This window comes from Uloborus diversus, chromosome 7 (genome assembly GCF_026930045.1).
Source record: "Uloborus diversus isolate 005 chromosome 7, Udiv.v.3.1, whole genome shotgun sequence".
Lineage (NCBI taxonomy): Eukaryota > Metazoa > Arthropoda > Arachnida > Araneae > Uloboridae > Uloborus > Uloborus diversus.
Genome location: NC_072737.1, coordinates 168,297,466 through 168,313,585, shown reverse-complemented (window position 1 = coordinate 168,313,585; position 16,120 = coordinate 168,297,466). Strand labels below are relative to the sequence as shown.

The window sequence follows — 16,120 nt, the reverse complement described above, 5'->3', positions numbered from 1 at the left end:
TATGCTTTGAATGACCAGAACCGAGGATCGAGATTTAAAGGAAAATAAACATCAAACAGCCTTTCAAACTAAGTCTGATACTATTTTCTAAGATCCGATAAGGAAAATTAATTTTAGGAAACAACTTTTGAGTGACTAACTAAGCGGGTAAAATGAAATTTGGTGACCAGTAAGGGAGGGTCATTTTACATTACTGTGAATGAGACCTTGTCGGGACCAAAGAAAAACAACCACTTAAACGGAGTGACCACTTAACCGGTCGACTACTTATTGAGGTCTCACTGTATATAAAAAAATTATCATATAAGCTTTGTGCTTCAATATGATTAAAGTGAAAAACCAACGTAAATAAAGCACAAATTCTGAAGCAAATACAGCGTATAGCTATTTCATGCTGCAATGGAGCCTCTTCATCAGTGCAAAAAGCTCACCACCACAACCAAAAGTCACGAGAGTTCTCTCGCATTAGAGTATGTTTTATACGCTTCGACTGCAGACGAGTTTGGAAATGCGTAAGTCGAACCACTCAAAATATGCCCGCTTGACTCTTGTACGAGGTGGTCTGATCGGTAAGGATCGGACTTTTGACCGGAAGGTACCGAGTTCATTATTAGCCGGTTGAACATCCACCGTCTTCATTAATGGTGACGGGCGGATGCTAAATATGATCGCGGTCACAAAGTCCTCCAAGGGAAACGTTTCCTCTGGGGGTGCTGGACCAGGGATCGCTCGGTTTCTGAACTGGATCAAAAAATTAGAGCTATCTTCTGGGTCCCATTCAACTGGAAAAACCATAAATAGTGTATAATAAAAACCCTGTACGGCGGTACGGGGAACACTGGAGTGAAAAGCAAAAAGTGACTCCTGCAAGACGCGAGATATAAGTTAGTGCCCACTGCCATACATATCCCTCTCTTCTATGATCGCATTGCAACTGGAGCTGTTGAACAGAGGCGAAATGGCCTACTCCGACTTTTTGGAGCATTCAACTCCAGTTCCGATATCTCGATTCCGAGTCACAACTGACTACAACTGTATTTATGTCGAGGACTGCATACTGAGTGCCTTGCCTCCATTGTTTTTTATACCGATAGATGGCAACACCATCACCGGATCGAACAGTTAATGAGAATTTAGAACTAGTCCAGGAGCTAATAGCTACCTGGTGCTAGCACCCCCAGAGGTATCGTTTCACTTGGAGGACGTTGAGACCACGAGCATATTTAACGTCGCCCAGTCCCCTTTAATGACGACGGTGGAACTTCGACCATCTAGGTTCGAACTCAGGACCCTCCGGCCCCGAGTCCAACACTATACCGATCGGGCTACCACGGCCCAACTCCGATACCTTTACCCCAAAATTAATTCGACTCCGATTCTGCAAGCGCTGGCGGAGCTGCGGGTTTTGAAGGAAAATGACCGACTCCGACTCTTTGAATTTTTTACTTTCGACTACTGACCCCGCAGCCTTGATTGTAACAGACACTACTCGGCCTTGGTGCTGATCTTCACGGATTCAGTTTTCCAAAGTTTATACAATGTCGTGATTGCAACTATGTGTTAACCCAATAACATTGCATGGGAGAAAAAATATAAAATACTCTTCAAAAAACCAGTCAAAACCAGATTTTGCATAACCGTGTGCGGACACCTTATCACCGATAAAACGTGGATAAGTCCGCATTAGTATGGACGTAAGGTAATCCTACTTTTTTGGAAATAGTATTACATCAAGAGTAACTTGTAAATGGTTAAAAATTCGTACGTTTTCAAAGATATAAAAAAAAAATTATGTTCAGGCTTTGATTGGGAATCAAACGATACACATGAAGTTAAAAATCAAAAGGGGAAAAAAAAAAAAACAGAGAAAAGCATGCAATTTGTGTAACGAAGACACGTAAGAGGGGAAAAAAAGAATTCTGTCGTAAATGCCTCATACAACGTAATGTATTTTGTCTGGATTTTTAAAGAAGATAACGGAAACAAAACGAAAGGTTTTACTTGATAAGAAGCAAAATTAGAATTTATTAATGTTATCTTGAAAGTTATTTATATCACACTCAAGAACTTTTCAAGACATTGAATATTTTACCTTCTGAAGAAAAAAAGTACGCAACTCCCCCACCCCCTCTCTTTTACAATAAAGAATGCGTGAAGGAGAACAGGTTGTGTGAAAAGGACACCAAAACGTAGTCGTAAGGGCATCTTTCTTGCTCATAAGTTACCTTAACGCGTGATATCGGGAAGTTTCTTCTTTTAGAAAAGAAAAAAAGAACAAAAAGAAAAGTAGTGAGGGGTAGTTTAAGGGTATGGCCACTAAGGGAAACCGGGTTATCCGCCATTTTGGTTCCAAAAGTATACGCATGGCATACCATTAGTATGTGTATGAAAACCGCTTTGAAGAAAACTGTAATTTAAGCTTCAACTATGTTCCTTGATTGATGTTTGACTGATTAAATCAAAAAAGAAGATTTCATTCTTTGAGATTTAAAACAAGGGAGGTATGAAAATGCAACAATTCTTTGCTAGAAACATTTTCCGATAAGGTACTGTCCTAAGGTCTAAAGTCATTCATGGTTATACCGTATCATACTGTCAAATTAACGTAGTTTTGTTAAATGGTTCTTGGTTATGCAGTACCATAGTGTCAAATCAGCAAACTTTTTAACAGGGCTCTAGGTTATACAGTACCATAATGGTTCTTCTTTATGCAGTACCGTAGTGTCAAATCAACATACTTTTTAAACTGATTCTAGCTTGTACAGTACCATAGTATCAAATCAACATTACTATTAAAATAGTTCTAGGTTATGCAATACCTTAGTTTCAAATCAACATAATATATTAAATGGTTCTGGATTATGCAGTAATATAGTGTCAAATCAAGAAACAATTAAAAATGGTTCTGGGTTATACTGTACCATAGTTTCAAATCAACATGCTAAATAAACTTGTTCTAGGTATAAATACAACAGTATCAAAGCAACGTACCAGACAGTTCACTAAGGTTTTTTTTTTTTTCGTTTTAATACGGATCTCATGCCTGATATTTTTGGCACTCGTTTTCACTTGGCCTCTTGCCCTCTTGGGACCAAAATGGCGGATGGGTCGGCCTGTCCTTTAAAGGGGTTCCATCAAGGGATGGTGAGGGAAAGTAAGGTAGTAATGAAGACGAACGTCTTCAAGAGAGGGAAAGGGACAAGATGGGGATTTGGGGGTTGTGTCATGTGTTCGAAGGTGAAAGGGCCTCCTTCTGTACAACCTGCTACTCATATTTTAACAGACCGTTAGAAAAAGGGGGGGGGGGGGCACCGAACAAGGGACCTCGACAAGGGTAAGATGTTAAGGTCACATGCAGGGGAATATTCATGAAGGATTTTTTTGGAGAGATGAGCTATCGGTATTTTGAATGAAACGGCAACTCACACTGAAATCTTTTGGAAAAGGCTTGAAAGATGTAAGATCCTTTCTGATAGAATTTTTCTTTATACTTCGAAGATTTTATTACAATTTTTACTTGTTGAACTTAATTTACCCTTTCAGACGGAATTATGAAATACTTATCCAAAAGTGTTTTTATTTGGTAGACAGTGTACTATGGTAAAGAGTATCTTATAGACAAAATTTCAAATTTATAGATGAGGAATTAAAAGAGTTATGACACGTCTAATAATCCGGACGTATGTTATAGAAATGCATATTTCAGATAATAAAACGATGAAACATCAAACAAACTTGTTTGTAAAATATTCTCTAAACAATAATAAAACATAATATAAGCATTTGAAATGATTAATATAAGATTATATATTTTTTTTTAAGTCATAAAAAAACACTCGCTTTTGCGACGAGAATCCGTGGTCGGGAAAATGAGTCAATCCCATGCTTCCAACCCCTATTTCTTTATGTTGCCAATCCCAAAATGAAAAATTCTTGTACAGATAATAATAAGCAGACTGTAAAGAGTCAACTACGAAAAAAATAGAGTAATTTATTCAATTAATAAATGATTAGCAGCTGTTTAAAGTTCATGCTCGGTATACCGGACGCCACTTCTGAAAGGGTTAATCCGGACTAAGAGAGGATTCAGGTCATCTAAATCAATGAAAGTACGGACTAGACAAAATAACCTATTAATTGAGCCAACACTGTAAAAAAATTCCGAAACGTTACTAAGTATTTCCGTGTCACGTTTCGAGATTTCAATGATTTTTGTGCACTTCCTGGAAAAATCATGCATCATTGTCAAAAAGTTTCCTGAATAGCTACAAGTTGCTTGAATGCAGACTTCTCACTGTTGTGAAAAATATTTTTAGCTCCCAGTTTAAAGATTAACTGAGCGTATTTATAAAGTTTATCGGCTTCCGTTCGATTACAACCCGTCCAGACTGTTTAAACTCCTCCCAAAGGGAGCGAACAAGTTCATGGACTACTTCTGGTTTAGCTTTGGCCATGTTGGCAATACTGCTTTTGGAAATCCCTTGATAAATCAGAAAGGCGTCTACATGAGTTTACTCTAAAGTTGAGTTGCAGAGACATGACTGACATTAAAGGGGTCCGGGACACATTTCTAAAAATTTTTGATTAAATACTTTAAAGTTTTGAAATTTTTTGCACGGTTTCACCATCTATTTAATAAGCAAAATCATAACATAAATATTTAAAAAAATTAAATTTAAATTTGTTTTTTCAAAAAAATGAGGTTGCTTTAACTTGCTATAACTCAAAATATCCTTGGTCAATTTTCAAATTTTTTACAAAAAAATATGCACAAATATCTAAGCTTTAATTTTTATTCGGTGAATTTAAAAATATTTATTCAATAAAAAATAAAAAATATTTGAAAAAAAAATTTCTAAAAATTCAAAGATACTTTATTTTTTTTTTTTTTAAATCATATTTTTTGCAGTAAACGTTTTTTTTCAAATTCATCGAATAAAAATTAAAGTAAACAGTTTGAAAAAGATATGATCCAAGTTTTATTATTTTATCTTTATCGGTTCATTACTTATAAGAGTTTGAATGCAAGAAATCTGGAAAAATCGCATCATGGAGAAAAACGCATTTAAAATTTGATGCAATATTAGTTAAATGCATGCAACAAAAATAATTATATATCTCGTTCTAATTAAGATAGAAAAAAGATTCAAACGTTCTACTTAAAGCAGAAGAAAACGGAGTAATTTTTAAAATAATAAAAAAAAAATTTGCAAAATTTGACGATTTTTATGCCACGGACCCCTTTAAGTGGGAACATTTCAGATGTTTCCAGGAAGTTTCTAGGATAATCTCAGGAAGATTACTGAATTTTAGTAGAAAATGTTCCTGGTTTTGGCAAGATATCTTACTGGCAGAAATTTTGCACATCAGCTGCCCATTATTTTCCAGGAATGTTTCTGAATCGTTTTTACAGAGAAGCTGCATAAACAAACTTCACAAGTAAAAACACATTTCAAAAATACAAAACACTGGATACAAAGTTACACAGTTTTATTAACTCGCTTTTTAGTAATATTTCTACGAGATTTCAAGCCTTTTTTAGCCTACTTTCTCAGTAAAAGTCAGAGAAAGACGAAAAAAGCATGAAAGAAGGTTTAATGCACCTTGAAAATATTACAACAAACAAAAAAAGTCAAAAATAGAAAAAATAATTAAATAAATATCGAAAAATTAAAAATTGGAAATTAGGCTCTTGAGATGGGGGAAAATGTCTGTCGGTCTATCTGTCCCCCCCCCCAATAACTTTTGAGTAAATAGTCCGATTTGAACATTTTTTTTTTGTTTGTTTGTTTGAAAGATCTCGGCGAGGACACCTCATTCCTATATTTCATTTTTTGATTTGAACTATTTTTTGTTCAATTTTGAACTGTTCAAAAAAACTTAACATTAGCGCCTACGGAGAAATTCAAGACAATTCCGAACTGTGCGGCGAAATTGCTTCAAACTTTGTAGGATTTTTTTTTTTTTTTGATGTGATGTATTTATTTTAATGAGCTTATTAATTTTAATTATAATTTTTTCGTTTTGAAAGCTGTTAAAGAATTTTTTAAATGGAAAAAAGTGTATTAGCTGCTTTGTTTAAAAGGTGCTGTTATTTTATTTGTTCGTTTATTTATTTATTTTTTTTTCACGCATCTAATTTTTTAGATGAGTGAAGAATATTTTATTCCTAGAAATCAGCTTAAAATATTTTAAAAAATTTGTTTGAAACAATTTGCGATTTTAGCTATTTTTGAGAATATTGATCAGGTACTAGAAAATATTATGGGTATACGGGAAAGTAAGCTCGTTTAGTTCTAGACGGAACTTCTTGTTATTTATAGAGTATGTATACGTCTAAATGGCTGTCCGGATTCAGCGGAGTCCGGGATAGTACGGCCCCGATTAATACTGGTTTATTGTAAACGTATGTTATACAGTAGGGTTGAACGAAAAAAACAAAGTTTTTATTTTCGAATCGTAATAGTGCGGAAAAGTTGCGATAGGTGAAGACTTACAAAACAAAACAAAAATTTTTAAAATCGGATAATATCTTCCGATCCCACAACGAGCCTGAATATTTGAAAAAATAGAAAATTTCGTGTTTTCTTAGTGATTTTTCGAAAATTTTGTTTTAATGTTTCTTTTTAAGGCTCTGAGACGGAAATGTTATGATTTGTAAAGCCTTCAGAAATAAAAAAACAAATTGAAATCGAATAATACCTTCTGATCCAGAAACAAGCCTAAAAATCGAAGAAGTTGAGAATTTCAGGTTTTTTTCCGAATTTTTAACATTTTTGGTTCAATGGACTTTTTCAGGCTACAGAACGGAGAAGTTACGTTTAGTGAAGACTTCAAAGCAAAAAAAAAATATATTTTTGAAATAAAACAATATCTTCCGATCGCGCAACAAACCTACATATTTAAAAAAATGTAAACTTTAAGCCCTTTTTCAGCTTTTTTTTTTCTTTTAGTTTAACGATCCTCATAAGTTCGGTATGAAATACTAATGAAAGAACGTTTGTTTATAAAATAAATGTGATATTTTAGTACTAGCCTGTCTTGAAATTGTCCACATGGCCCTTTAATCCCGAGTGACTCATATTTGCTTATGCCGCTCAGTACAGTGTATGCATCTAATACGCCCCATTAGCGCCTCACGATCTTGAATTTATGAGCTTTTTCGTTGGTTTGTGTCTATAGGTATCTTACTTAAATGAATAAAGCAGTCGTGCTGGCATCAGTATTTCTCAATGTTTCTAATGTGCGTGTGATGTCTATTTGCTCTGTTTAACGTGTTTCAAACATGAATCCATCTTTGCAGAAAAGAATTACGAGAAAGTCCCTTGAGTGCCCTATATTTGGCCCCCGAGAGATTTGCCAACAAATAAGCTCCTTACTTATGAAAATGTACTTCAAAGTTGCTTTCAAGAGAGATTTGAGTTGCCTAGAAAAGTCAATAACACGAAAATGAGTTTTTCCATTGTTAAGGACAAAAAGTTAAATTCATCTTTGATAAGGCCTCGATTCCTACAGTTTCCTTGAAAAGATTTGCTCAGCTCATTGATATCTTCTACAAAAAATATCTCAATTTCACGAGATCTTACAACCGAGACAAGGATAAACTAAAGTTTAAAGAAAGGATTGATAAATTTAAAAGTGAAGAAGGAAACTCTTTGACGTCTCTACCTGTAAGTGCGTAAAGAATGTTATTTGCACTTGTAAAAAGACCCTTGACATTTGTGAATGTCCAATTTACATGAAATGTACGTGTGAAAAATCTGAAAAGAAACTGATCTCTGAAAAAAGATTTCTCTATCTTCAGAGGAAACATGGCATAGGAAAAATTGGAACTTTGGACCAAATGATTTGTTAAATCGTGACCCCGGGCCACTCTCACATTCCAGATGGCTCACTTGTGCAAATAGAGTTCATAGACTGTACGTAAGTGTATCGATCCCATCAGGTGAGTTAAAACACATAGTGACTTTTTATTTTGTGATGTTACATGTCGGTCTGGTTTGAAATAAAGAACCGCAAAAATTTCACAGACGGTGCCATTCATGTTTACAGAACAATTCAAACCTGTCGATACTTACCTGACAATCTAATTAATGGCAATGGTGTTTGATGAAAGGAGGCACATAAGAGAAAAAAAAAGTAAAAGTTTAAAAGTGTGTTAAAAGCCAGATAGTTTCTTTCTAAAGGCAAAAGCATTAGAAACTTTGTTATTCCATATCTAAATTTCGAAGCAGAAGATTACACAGAGATTATTAATTGGAACACGACAAAGCTATCTTCTCCACCTTTTCTTCGAAACGGTCATAACAAAGACATTGAAAAATTTATTGTAACAGGCACTATACCCGACTGGGATATAAAACTATTCCCCTGCCATACGCAAGCTGTCAAAAGATGTGTGAAGTTAGTGACGGAGGCTTCACTCAAAGTGTGTGGATTTAAATCAAGAGATGGCTACATAAAAGCAACATTGAAATCCAGATCAATTATGCCCGAATTTTCCAAAAAATCTGATTATAAATTAGCTTCCACAAGAAACACTTAAAACAATAAGACTTGTATACTGGATTGTAAATTTGGTAAATATTTTATAACTTTTTATTATTTGAAAATATTTCATTATTGTAAAGAATGGTAGTTTTGCATGTTTAGAAGATACCTTAAAAGTCAAGAAATAAATTAATGTTTATGTTTATTATAGGGTTTTTTAAAAGGCTTTTCCCTGTAACACCGGGGGGAAAAACAGCAAGAACAATTTTATTTTTAATCACTAAGAAAAGATGAAATTCTCCCTTTTTTTTACTTTTCATTCTTGTTCCTGGATCAGAAGGTATTATTCCATTTCAACATGTTTTTTTTTTAATTTCTGAAGGCTTCACCAATCGTAACTTTTCCGTCTTAGAGTATTAAAAAGAAACGTTGGAGCAAAATTTTTAAAAAATCGCTAAAAACATGAAATTTTCCATTTTTTTTTCAAATTTTTAGGCTCGTTGCGGGATCGGAAGATATTATCCGATTTTAAAAATTTTTGTTTTGTTTTGTAAGTTTTCATCAATCGCAACTTTTCTGCACTATTACGATTCGAAAGTAAAAACTTTGTTTTTTTTCGTTCCACCCTATTATACAGTTCTAGCGTTACACCTACGTGTTGTTTAAGTTACTCGCAATCTTTTAGGGTAATACGTGAGGGTGTTTTCCTTCTGTCTTTCTTTTCGCCCACATGTTTTTATTTTCGGCCAATTGCTAATAACTACAGACCTTACGATACGTCCTGCTACTAAATTCGTCTGAACAATAGCTGAAACCATAGAGTTTATAAAAACTAGAGTGCGTACTCCTTTATCTTCTTGCTGAAAACTGACTGTCAACATTTGGAGAAAGTAGTGACCATTTAAGAGAGGGGAGGTTCGGTATTTGGCATCATTCTCGCTACATCATGATGAAGTTAAATCACTTGTTTAATTGAGTTTGCGTTCTTGGCTGAAAGACACACTGGTAGTGTGTTCGCCAAGTGGTAGTGGTGAAAATTACTTTCATTCGTACAGCAAAATATAGCCTTATCGCATGCTCTATTCGCAACTCCAGAGCTCGAATACGCTACCTTGTGGTGATTTATAAAATTGGCGAAAAAGGTAAAACATTGCGTTCCACGCGTTCCATTTTGAGCAAAACAAGAAGTTTGTTATGTGTATTATTTTTATTTGCATAATTAATCATTTGGAATCGTCACTCGCTACAGCGTAACATCAAAGATATCTGCTAAAAAACTGTGAGTATACATTTTATTTATCTTGTCCTGAGTGCGTTTGAATAAATATTAGTTTTTCATTTCGATTAAAACAAATGGACTTAATAACATTGGCTGGACACTAGGGCCACGCTGAAAAATTACTGCTGTTCCTTAACCAAATTCCACACAATTGATTTAAATAACCTTGTTACTCAAGCATCTAACTGAAATAGACAGTATGCAAATAAATATTCTTGAAAATATTTATCGCAGAACGGATTGAAGAATCCAGAAAAAACGTTAAGAATTTGAGTAATAAAAAATAAAAGCTTGGAATTTTTGTCGCTGAAATAGTGCGCCGCCAACTTAGGGTTATGGTTTTAGTATTGTGTGAAAGAATAATGTATCTTGACAAGATTTCGCTTATCATTTAAATCATAAATGACGAATGAATTAAATGCATCATGATTTAAAACAGAACTTTCACTACATATCCGTGAGCATTTTGCAGATGATTTACTCAGCATAGCATGACAGAATATTAGCATTTAGTTGAGAAATAGAAGCATATGAAACAGCGAGAATTATGTAGTAGATAATTTTTTAGTAAACCGATTCGAAGAAATAACTCAATTACATAAACAAAACAATTTGCGCCAGCTAAATAAAAAAATGAAACATCATCTTCCTCTTTTGATATTCAATCATATATAGTCATAGAAATAAATTATCAAGTATTGAATGTTATTCTTGACAGTCTTACGGTCACGTATGTGCACTATGTGACAAAAGTGTCAACAAATGCCGGAAATGTCACGAAACTGGACATAATAAGTACTAATGTATAGAAAAAAACAGTACAAAATGAAAATATTGTTCGAAGGGAACCAAAAATTTATGAATATCGAACTCAACATCGTGAAAATGGCTGCTTCAGAACAACTTACTGTGTGTTTTGCATTATTTTTTTACTTTCCGTAATACTTTTTGATTTCTCATCTCTTTCTACATGGGTCAGAATAACCAAAAGACTTCGAAAAATCTTTTCAAAAGAATGAAGAACAAAAAAATTATACATACGAGAAAAAATTTCTGTCATTTACTAAGCTTCGAAGCAATTTATATGTTGCGGCTTGCGTTTGTTTTACCTTTTTCATCCGCCATTAGACAGTGGCTGCAGCGACCCCTATAGTTTGTTGGAGTTGTGAATAGTTTATATGCTACTCTATGATTGACACGGACGATTTGGATCATAAGTCAACAATAATTTGGTTACATACTTAAGACGCATTTAGCTACAAATAATGATATTTGTTGCTAAGTTTCACATTAGAGTCAGTTGGTGATTTTAGAAACAAATTTTCAGTCTCTAAATTCTAGATTCATCCTTATGTCTTGGGGGAGAAAATATTTCACACTGCATTCAATACTCCCTGAGAGTAATTTGAACGAAAAATTTGACTTCAGGAGTATTTGCTAGCAGATGAAATCTCATTCCCATTTGCCTCAGCGTGTTTTCACTTACTCCATAGAGAAGGAGGTAATCCAGCACTTTGATTTCCTATACCCAACGAGATTGATGTAAATGGAAAATCGTGATATAGACGCTTAGAGGCTCAGAAGTTTCAGAGCAGCGGTATTCAACCGTCCACCCATAGGCCGTAATATGCGAGCTCAAATGAAGCGTTTCGTATCAAAACCAGCCCAATCTTCACATATGAAATAGCCAAAAAAACTGATCGAAAAACGCTCTGACGTCACAAACGATTAAAATTGTCGTCCGCTTTGAAATTATAAAATTAGATTCTCAAAAAAAAAAAAAAAAGTGAAGGTCATCTATCTTAATAAAATGTCGTTTGTTTCGTAATCATATTTGTTTGATGAAAATGAAAGATTTTTTTTATATATATTCAAAAAGAATAATGGGTTTAGTTTTCTTCTTTTTTTTTTAAATATCACCTGTACTTTCTTGCCAGTTTTATTAGCTTTTGTGGAACACGATAAATTGGCAAAAATCTGTTTACGTGAGTCTGACTTTGAGGAACCGATTTTTTTGGGAACCGTCAAATTTAACGGCCAATATCTTTGATCAAAAGGCAGTTTCCCCCGTCGTATCATGACGAGTTATTTTCTAGTCTATTTTATAAAAAGTTGCAGGAGAGACAAAAATCATTTCACAGTCTGGTCACTTCAGTTTCCCAAAGGATATAAGCACAGCAAAACTGAACTAATTTGGACCATTAGCAGTTCAGGTTTTTGATGGATTACGGTAAAAAATACTGGAATTTACGTTTCAGCACTTTTTAAAGTAAAATTCTATTGCATCGTGAAATTTTATGGAAAAAAGAGCTAAAAGCAACCAATTGGGGCTGCGATCGTTTATTATTTCAACACAATTTTCAGTAAAGCCTTCTCCACACTGAAAGTTCTGCAGTTTAGAGTAATGTTCACGTTAAAACTTTCTTGAATTCATAACAGTGTATTATGTTACAACATGAAACGTAAGAGATTTAAATGTGCATTTAATAAGACTTTTATTAATAAACTAGCTGCATTGCCCGGCTTTGCCCGGTCCACCTTGAAAATAAAAATTGTGTCAAGTGATATATGTTCAACAATCAAGCGTAAAAATTAAATTTAAAAAATATCATGATTTCCATTCCAAACAATAACGACAGATATTAAAATACTTTTAGGAAATTAAATCCAGAAAGATGGATTTAAAATGCGTAACATGAAAACACAAAATAAAATAAGTTTAAGGAATTAAAATGCGAAAGAAAATGGTTCTCAATTTGAATGGAATCAAGATTTCTTAAACTTGATTTAAAAAAGGCTTGTAACTTTTTTTTTCTTTTCGAAATAAAAGCTTATTTTTTCGACCATAGGTCGAGTTAAATCTGGAGTAAAAAAGGCCGCTTTTTCCAATGGCGTCAAAAAGAAAGCTGTGGGACAGTTCCTTCACTTTTATTGATTTATTTAATGAAAAAATAGTACCTAAATTTCAGCCAAGCCTAAAAAAATTCCAGCTAAAAACGCAAATAACTCCCGCTGTAATAACATTAGAGCACTGAAACAAAATGCGTAGAACGCGGAAAATTCTACCCTTTCTAACGATATGTAATATTAATATGTGCAAGTAATTTTTCACCTCCTCCTCCATATTTGAGAATTTATGTTAAAATTGGACATAAATTGGAATAAAAAAAGGATTATTCATCGAATTTTATTCGAACTGGTCTGCAAACCTTTTCAGCACTTAAAGGAACGAACTGTGAAATTTTCAGCGCAATCGGAAAGGTTGTTCTCGAGTTTTGCGAGTTCAAACACACAGCCGCTTTTTGGGGACTTCATTTTATACTATGTAGAGAAGACTTCGGTAAGTTCAGCTGCTGAGAATTTTTCATTTGCAATTTGCATAAATTTTATTTACTTAAAAAGCTATATTGAGTAAAACTTCTAGGAAATAAGAGTATATTTGTAAATCGTACTAAATAAAATAAAATTTTCAGCGATTTTAAAACTATATTAGATTCAAGTTACTTTAAATCGTTTCAGTAGCTTCCATAAATCTAATGTACCAAACTGATGTATACCTTCCACCAAACCAGAAATAATTATTTTGAGTGCTGTGTTTTTGGAAAGAAGTCACAAACTTTGATGTTGCCGAAGCGGAATGCTGAGGGAAAAGAAAAAAAGAAAAAGAAAAAAGTGCTTTGATATCTAAAGAATTTGTGATAACGATCCTGCTTCAAGACAAACAGAGACATACTCGAAATAATTTCGAATTTCTTTCTCCTTTTAATTGAAAATCCTACAGAAGAAGAAGAAGAAGGGAAAAAATGTTGCTCACAAGATAAAGAAGAGGAGAATCCGTGTATTGATAAATTAGAGTACCTTTTTTCTCTCTTGTCTTGTGTTCCCATGGCAACATGCAAATGAATCCAATTCCTCCTGGCCGTGCTCCCTGATAATGCAAATTTGTTGACAAGTCTTAAGGTATTAAGGGGTTCTTACACAGGTCGTGGAGGCTCATCGCAGTCTTCAAATATTTGTTTAATCGAACCTGGAAAGAAGAGGAATAGGTGAGAGCTCTCCTGCTCTAAGAAGTTTTATTTTGGAACACAGCAGGAATTTTATGAGAGAGCGAACGAAGAATTAAAATTGGTAGGAAGAATTCAATGTATTTATTCTATGTAAACTAAATAAAAAAAATGAAAACGTAAAAAAAAAAAAAAAAAGTGCAACTTTAAAAGAAGAGCTTGGTAGCTCTTGTGTATTAATTTAGCCGAAATAAATTATATTTTTAGAAAAGCTTTCTGATCGCAAAAATTCACAATTTGCAAACTAATGGAAAAAAAATGCATATTTTAAGACTAGAAAATACATGCGAAAGAATTTTTTAAAATTGCATTTAAACAGTTTGTTTCTTGTATTGCAGCGAAGTGTAGTGTTATAATATGTAGCACGGTATTTTAAAGTTGCCGTAAGTTGAAAATTCTATTCTCAATGAGATTTCTATCAACTACTTTTTTTTTGTGACAAAATTTAGTTGTAAATCCGATAAAAAAAAAGAAGAATATTAGTCAACATACACATCGCAGAGACCAAAAAAAAAAAAAATACACCGTTTTAGGAACCAGGATTTTTTTTTTTTTTTTTTTTTTGAGCAATCACGATTGCTTATTGTCTTATTGTTCTCAGTTGACTGTTTTGAATTCCTATGATTTTATTTTCCCACCACCTCCCTCTGCCAGCACCACCGTCGCGTCGACTGGCCTCACGATGCTGCTCCTCTTGCGAAAATCGTCTCCAGGTTGCGTCCATATCCTACACACATACGCATACACACACACGCCTACACACTCTTGCCTGCGCACAGACACAACCACACACTCCTACACGCACACACATACATATACACACACTCATTCCTGCACACAGACACAAACACATATGCGTACATACACACTCACACGAACGCCTATACACACACGCGCGTACACACACAGCACTGCATACACAACACGCATACACATGCATACACACACACACACACAACACGCATACACATTCATACACACACACACACACACACACACACACACACACACACACAAACATACACACGCATTCATACGCACTTACGCTCGTGATTGCGAGAAACATAATTTGAATTCAGATGCCAAAAATTCAAATTAATATAATTCTTTTCTTTTTTTTTTTCCGCACCAGTCAAATCATTTCCATTGCTTACAAGAATTTTGAGTTACTCAGTGTAACATGGCTTTTCAAATAATCTTATTCACAAAGAACCAGTCAATAAAGTATTTTTAGCCACCTGGGTGACCTGGAACCTGAGATGTGTTGTACCATGTGGTCTCGGTTGTCTAGGGGTGTTCTTTGGAGTCAAAGATAAAACCGTGTTGACACGAATAAAAGTTTAATGAAAAGGACAAGATACACAATAAAAAATGACACACAAAAAAAATTACGTCATCTTCCACATATCACACATCTTAATCCGAATCACGCCAAAAGTCACCGCGTAACATCACTTTCTGTTTGCGCGCGTATGAATATTAAAGATATAGTTCTACGAGTTGAGGGTTCGTAATGCTCCTAGGGATGTTTCTTAAAACTCCACATAAAAAAAAACTATGCACATTAAGGTGGTTCAAAAATACATGTAAAAAGGAAGCTTCTCCTAGATAACAGGACACCATTTTTACACTTGTGGATAGTAATATACTGGACGAATTTAGCTTCATATTTCAACTAAAAGAGGGTGCACAACACCCCCCACCAAAAAAAAAAAAACTTCATAAGTATGGGGAGGGGGTTAAAAAATATATTGAACTGAAAAAACAATGCTACATTTTGTATTATTCACGAGTAATATGCATATACATTGCAATAAAATAATTATGTACAAAAAAAAAAAAAGGCTGCTGAAATTAAATGATTCTAAATTTGTGACTTTTTTATGCTACGGCTAATGAGAGGGGGCTAATGCTACGGCTAATTAGGGGATCATTGAGCACCCTCTTAAAATTTGAGTAAGAAGCTAAAACGTTTACAGCATAATACTATTAGTAAGTCTATAAAAAAAAAAGTATGCCCTGAACTCTATCTGAAAAAAAAAGGTTTTTTTTTTTTTTTTTTTGAACCACCCTAATATGCATGTGTGTGTGTGTGTGCAAAAGTATATTTAAATATTTATGGAAACTCATCCTTAATTAAAGTTTTTGCAAACTTCCCCTTCACTTGATTATCTTGTAACCTAGTAACGTGTAATCGTCTGAAACCTTTTAATAAGAATTCAGCTTGTTATGCAATTTTACGGGCCCTGTAATTAGTCGGCACTTTCTGCGGTCGGCATCGTGATTT

At 34.1% G+C, this 16,120-nt stretch overlaps 1 long non-coding RNA gene across 1 annotated transcript in view; it reads right to left on the bottom strand.

Annotated features, from left to right (window-relative positions):
* The window catches only part of LOC129226436 (uncharacterized), a 96,773-nt gene that overhangs the window by 28,178 nt on the left and 52,475 nt on the right, over nt 1–16,120 (bottom strand). The window contains exon 3 of the long non-coding RNA XR_008580785.1: nt 13,628–13,796. This is a non-coding gene — a long non-coding RNA (uncharacterized LOC129226436). The remainder of the gene's footprint in view (nt 1–13,627; nt 13,797–16,120) is intronic.